Raw genomic sequence first — 6,929 nt, forward strand, 5'->3', positions numbered from 1 at the left:
TCAAATTCACTGAGCTATCTCTATCTATAGGATATCCTATAATCCAATTATTTAGATCAATGAAACTCTAAGAATAAGAAAAGACTAGCCCGTGTTTGATGGAAATGCTTTTTTTCAAGAGGGATGCCTGCTTGTCCTACAGTAAACATTAGCACATACAAAACATTCCCAAATAACCTTTTAGCAATTACAAAAAAAGGTAGTAAATTATATATCAAACTACTGTATCTTCTTCTTCTTTGCTCCTTGACCAGCCCGTAGCATCCAGTGCATCATATTACTGCTGTGTCTGTAAAAAAGTAAATAAAATAACTTGTTTTAATAATAATTCGTACAGTGCACTAAAATCAAATATTTTTCCTGACAAATTTCAGTGGGAATGTATCTTTGTGGATTTGCAACAAACAATGCTTCATTTCTCAGTTGCAGGCTCTTGTGCTTTTAATAAAAAATAAAACATTATGTAGGCAGCTTTGAAAATTAAACCACTTACCATACCTAGGATTTCTTATGTTTACATTCTAGTCATTCTTTAAAAAGCCCAATCATAGATTACGAATAACTGGGGAAGAATGGGTTTATGACCTTGAGATAAAAAAACAGTGGGAAGTAAAAATTTCCATACAAAACATCGCTGTATTTTTTGCACAACTTGGGGTACAAAAACTCGCTTCAAAATGCTATATTTTATAAAAATTTCGACCAAAGTTGGATTCACTCTAAAATGAAGGTATGAATCGAGGCGGTAGGCCTCTTGGTGTTATAGTACTAAAACTGCCTTCATTAAAAGCAATGATAAACTACCGGAATTCCAGCTTATCATGCCAATCACCAATGTTTTATCAATGCTAAATCTTGGGGACCAATCTTGAGATATCAAGGATACACAGTTTCTAACATGGGGTTTCAATAACTTTTAGAGTAGCAGGCTGTGCTTGGGAAATAGGCGGCTGGAGCCAGGCGCATACACAGGGGGTTTCCCCCTTGGCGAAAAGTGGGTCATTTCTTATTAAGAAATCTTCAAATGCTAAGCTTTCTCCATATGATTCCTATGACTGCGCACCCCGGGGGTAGAAATAAAAGGATTTCTCTTTCATCGCAAACAAAATCCATAACAATTTACAGTGTCTATGAAAATCAACACATACATTGAATATGATCTGTGACTTGAATACTAAAGAGTGTCAATTGCCTGGTGATGTGCATCTATGGTACCCAAAACTAATGAATTTCCACATTTTCATAGGGAAAGAGAAAAGTAACAAAAAATTTGACACTTATTTTTGTTGAGTATAATGATGAAGAAAAATCCCTTTTCTATTATCAACTTTCCATTTATTTAGTTTTTTATGCATTTGTTACTTTCCTCTTCTGCTTTGCGAAATGATTTTTCAAGTTGTATGTATAGTGTAAATAAAACTGTAGAACTATTGTATTCTGTACACCTAGAAACAAGCAGAAAACACTAAATAAGGGTTAGTTTGTGTTTTAAAACAATTAGCAGGAAATGATAAGATAAATTTAGAGTTAACATGTACTGGAAATTTCTAGAATAGTTTCTGCAATTAGAAAATGTTGCTTCCCTTGAGCTTGAATATAATATAAATAAACATATATGTATGAAATTGCAGGTAACTTTTTAAGATTTTGTGTGATCCCAAGGTATGCAACTTGTATGTAAGGTCTAAAAATATCAACAAACTAGCATGCATATTTGGTTCTGAAATCATAGTATCATACTTATACAACAACAAGACCAGCTAAAAGATCTGACATCAAGAGAAGCAGCACAAAGCAATATATCACTTATTGCTAGGTGATTGAAAACTAGAGAACACATTTTATTATCTTCACACAATCAGTTTACATGTCTGGTCATAGTGGTTGTAAGGTTTGAAAATCTATGTATCGCGTAAACTCTCTTTGGCATGTTCTTGTAATTTCAAGGCAGAGATTCACTCTTTTTTAGGCGTAACGGATAAATGACTTGAAAGCAATATCTTATGCATTGACACTCGACCGTATGGAATGAAGCAATGTGTGAAATTTACAAATTATCAGTTGTGTTTCCTTCTCTATCCTCCTTGGTTCTATATGATTTAAGTGTTTTGGAGCCCTCAGAAATAATGCTAAAATCATCCTTCAGCCATGGAAGTGACCCCCTTAAAATACTGACATAACACCGAACCAAATATACCAACAGTTAACAGCTCCAGAGAAATTTATTCAAATTAAAATCTCACTGAGACGGCATTGATAGTGAAAATATTCAAGTAAACCGAAGGTATTTTGCAATCTAGGCCGACTATGTTTATATTGTTCTGTGATAATGACTGTGGCAAAACAGCAGAGTTTAAACCTCAGTGGCAACTGAGCATAGTCTTAAAAAAATCATTGATTTGTATAAAATATAAAACAATATGCATATAACAAGTGCGTAAGTATAAGATGTCTCCGCTGGCCAGATAAAATAAAACCGAAGGCTCTTTATCGGACGGCGAACGCTGATTCGAATGACATGATAAACTACTCAAAGGAAAAAGATCAGCTAAATTCGAAAGATTTCCTTTAAAAAACAGTAATAAACAAGCAAACAATAGACAGCAATCAGTCCCAATCAGTTAGGCTTACCTGAAAGCCCTGATGCTCTCTTTCGGCTACAATTTCAGCGAGCTTTGTCTTCATTCTTACTGTTGAGTTCTCATGCAGTCGCTGGGTTTTCACTTTTAACGCTCTGTTATCTCTTCAAAATTAAAGCAATTTGATCAAAATGTTTTCATTGTTAGATTTGCCATCTGATTTGATGTGATTGAAAGAAATAGCGCATCTTTTGAGAGGTTAGATGCAAACGTCGAACAAAGTCCCACATCTAAACACGCTCTGGTATGCGAAAAGCCCGCCGTGATAGTCACGTGAAAACAATAGATACGCTTGCGCGTCACTTCCTCTCGCATGTGACTGACTTTCTCTCGGTCTCACCTAAGCTGGTGAAGCTGTATTATTACTGCTAAGGCTAAGCAGCGGCGTAGCCAGGGTTTTTAACAGGGAGGGGCCCAAAAGGTCCTTTCAAGAAATTTTCTCCTGTATTTTACATTTACCGCATTTCTGGCTGCTAGAAGGGGGGGGGCACCCCCCCTGGCTACTCCCTTGCTAAGTTATCCTATAATAATGCGAATAACAATTTAGCATCGTTTTTCTCTATCCCACAAGTACAAAACACTTGGTTAAAGGAAACAGAAAATCCCGAATGCCTCCTGACATTTGCCTAAAAAAATGTGATGTTTAGAAACTCGTTTGAGTTTCACTGCTAGTAAACTACTCGATTCTAATACCAAAAACATTTTTTCTAAGTCCAACTAGTATAATGAAATTAAAGCTTATTTCTACTTAAAAATGATACTGACTATAAGTGCCCCACTTAAATGTAACTTAGAAATACTATTTGATTTAAGTAACATCTTGTATTTGTCTTGAATGTATTTAAATTCCTTATTTCGTCCAGTATTATCTTATTTTCGTTTGAAACACTCTTGTTTAACATAAAATAGCATTGTTCAAGCGGCCGCCCTTTATCTGTACTAGAAAAGGATACCACTTTACACATTCTGGTGCGCGTCCACCAGTCTCATACTTTTTAATACAAAAATGACCAGCATAAATATTATATATTTTTTTATTTCTACCAAATGTACAAATGTATAGTGAAACATTATAATGATAATACAACATGGTTAGGCATATTCAGTGTTTGTCAGTTATGTAGATGGTACTGTCCGATAAATCTAGATTGTTTTGTAAACATAAACAACAACATACTGCGCTTTAATCAGTAAAAAAATACTGTCGCGAATGCAATTTATATAACACTTGCTATTCTTGCTATAACAACTGAACAAAATGACTGGTTGACTTTTTCGCTAGGTGTTTCACTAAACAATATTTTTGAGGAACGACATCCTCTAAAATTCAGAATAATCGTTTGAATAAATTTTAACATTGCCTGAATGAAAAAAAGAATTAGCGTACCCACCAGCAACCTATAAAAATATTTCTTCTCTTCCGGTGCCCATATATGGGCAGTAGGAATCCTACCAATTCTTACCGCAGCGACGTCAACGTCGACGTCGATGAACACATTACCCACTTGGCTCAAGTTGATGCCTGAGTGACATGGCCGAGCCGGAGATTATATCTCAGCCCAGCTAGCAGTGGAAATGAAAGTGGATACACAGCCTAGGAGGTGATTAATGGCCGAACCGTGGTTAATTCCTGTCACGCTTTATAGTGTAGAGTGTTTTGTGTGCCCATTGTGCTCTGCTCTCATTGCTGTTTATAATTATTTTCCTTTTTGTGTTACTCAGAATGATGTTGCAACCCTATTCCAAGAATCAAAGCTTGAGCTGGCGGCGGTTCCGGTCAAGAAACAATGAAAACGCAATTGTCGGTTTATGGTAGTCGCGGGACAAAACAGACTTCCATTAATACAGGGCGAACGAGGCAGCGGAGGTCCTAGAGAGAGTAGATAGGGGCCAATCGCACGAGAATGCATGTTTCCTGTAGACCGTGGTGCAGACGCCTAAAATTCATCCCCTCCAGAAGCCCGCGGACTTATACCAGGCATATCACTTGTCGCTCTTCGGCAACAGTACTTCCGGCAGAAGGGAAGAGAATGCTCCACGTACAACATTGGCCCCTCCTATTACAAGGAGTAGAGGCAGAGGGGTGACGGTATCCGCGGCGGTTGGCTGGCCAACCGACGAAAGTAATGAATTCGCTATGTAAAACTCTGATGCGTTTATTCGTCGATGTATATTAAATTCATCCAATATAATTTTATGTCTATTATATCAGCCCCTTTCTTTTTCTTATGGATAACCAATTTCTCTTTCTTCCGCCACCCGTTCCGTTTTCTTTACCTCTGCATAGATGCCGTTTTTACACCAGGATCTAATTCCCTAATGTTTAATATGTCCTCGATTCACCTTCTCTATACTATCTAGCCTCCTTCAAAGCTTACCCCTCTGGTGTATGAAACTCCAGTTTGGTTACACTGTGCTGAGTTCAACCCCCTGTGCGCACGTACTCCACAAGCTAAATGGCTACACGACGAATCTGCCCGAGTTAAGGGGACTTGGGATTTCAGCGCAAAACCATTAATTTTTACCCAAATTGACTAATCGTTCAGAAGCATAAAATACTGGACACGTTTATTGCCAAAGGATGACCAGGCTCTTTTGAAAACAGTAATTTATATGGAATGTGTGAAGTATAACAAACATTTCAAAATTAGCTCAGCTTACTCGGCTCTTATGACAACAGGAAATATACTAACGAACTCAATAAACTGAAAATTGTTTAAGAATAATAATCAGAAGCCTATCAGTTAGCCTACCTGTTAGCTAACCCTGCTATAAAGCAAAGAATTGCTCTAACTCTACTAACAATAAGTAACCACATAATTATACAAATGCTGAAGAAAGAATTAAATTAATCAAATTTCGTAGTCAAATGCAAAGGATTTAACAGGGTAAAACTGTGATCATAAATCCTACAGCTAATATAGAGGGGATAAATGCAAAACTGACATACGACTGTTTCCTATTAATGGCAAATATTAAAAAAAGGCTGTTTCTATAACAAAACTAGTCTGCGTCCATCTGTCTGTCTGTCTGTCTGTCTGTCTGTCTGTCTGTCTGTCTGTCTGTCTGCCTGCCTGCCTGCCTGCCTGCCTGCCTGCCTGCCTGCCTGCCTGCCTGCCTGCCTGCCTGCCTGCCTGCCTGCCTGCCTGCCTGCCTGCCTGCCTGCCTGCCTGCCTGCCTGCCTGCCTGCCTGCCTGCCTGCCTGCCTGCCTGCCTGCCTGCCTGCCTGCCTGCCTGCCTGCCTGCCTGCCTGCCTGCCTGCCTGCCTGCCTGCCTGCCTGCCTGCCTGCCTGCCTGCCTGCCTGCCTGCCTGCCTGCCTGCCTGCCTGCCTGCCTGCCTGCCTGCCTGTCTGTCTGTCTGTCTGTCTGTCTGTCTGTCTGTCTGTCTGTCTGTCTGTCTGTCTGTCTGTCTGTCTGTCTGTCTGTCTGTCTGTCTGTCTGTCTGTCTGTCTGTCTGTCTGTCTGTCTGTCTGTCTGTCTAAAGTGATTGCCTTATCAGGCTGGTGGATCATTATATCCTAATAACAACTCTAACTTAATTTTATTGTTGACTATTTTGATGCTTTTTAAAATGTGAGCTCGATGTTTAGACATGTACAATGAAGTCTAAAATGAACATAGCCATTGAAGATGATACGCGGAAGATGTTTTTTTATTACTTTTGTGTCTTCCCTTCCCTTTGTGTCTTCCCTTCGCTTGAACAGGTATTTTTCTAAGAAAGATCGCACTAGGTAGACCTCAAAACTTGCTGACATTTGTTACATTTGCTGACATTTGCTACGTACGCTGACATTTGTTACATTTGCTGACATTCGCTACCTGATCATAACTTCGGCAAAGATAATGAAACTCTACCTAATTACTTCTTCTTAGTGTCTACTTCTTTGTCATTTTGGAACTCTGTACCTAATTACTTATTCTTAATGCCTACTTCTTTGTCATTTTGGAACGAGTTCATCTTTCCTGGCAACTTATCATGTTGCGCTGCCAAAAGCCTTTACGCGCTTATAGTGGATGATGCTATTCTTTGGGGAAAAGGATCTAGAGACTACGCACTTTTTCTATAACTTAGGGGTCAAAACTTATGTTGGTCTCACCTATTTTTCTTCTCTCTGAACGAGCACAGCGGCTTATTTAGGTCCCCCAACGGCCTTAGTAAACTACGAGAACAGAGTTGTTCCAAAACTAAGGGGCGGGTTGTTGGTTTCAGGGGGTAGTGAAGGGGTGGGGTTGGGGTGAGATGAGTTTGAATTAGAGTAAATCCTAAAGATAAAACAAACATTGAAAATA

General features: G+C 38.8%; 2 long non-coding RNA genes across 2 annotated transcripts; one reads left to right on the plus strand and one right to left on the minus strand.

The window, feature by feature from the left end:
* Window positions 1–250: 250 nt before the first annotated feature.
* On the minus strand, window positions 251–2,889 carry LOC125557517. Its single transcript, XR_007305292.1, has 2 exons — window positions 2,632–2,889; window positions 251–289 (listed from the first exon to the last, which is right to left on the minus strand). It is a non-coding gene; the product is annotated as an uncharacterized LOC125557517 (long non-coding RNA).
* Window positions 2,890–2,945: 56 nt separating this feature from the next.
* On the plus strand, window positions 2,946–4,831 carry LOC116605192. The gene is made up of 2 exons (XR_004291395.2): window positions 2,946–4,240; window positions 4,362–4,831. It is a non-coding gene; the product is annotated as an uncharacterized LOC116605192 (long non-coding RNA).
* The last annotated feature ends 2,098 nt before the right edge of the window (window positions 4,832–6,929 follow it).

Source organism: Nematostella vectensis, chromosome 12 (genome assembly GCF_932526225.1).
Source record: "Nematostella vectensis chromosome 12, jaNemVect1.1, whole genome shotgun sequence".
In the NCBI taxonomy this organism is placed as follows: Eukaryota; Metazoa; Cnidaria; class Anthozoa; order Actiniaria; family Edwardsiidae; genus Nematostella; species Nematostella vectensis.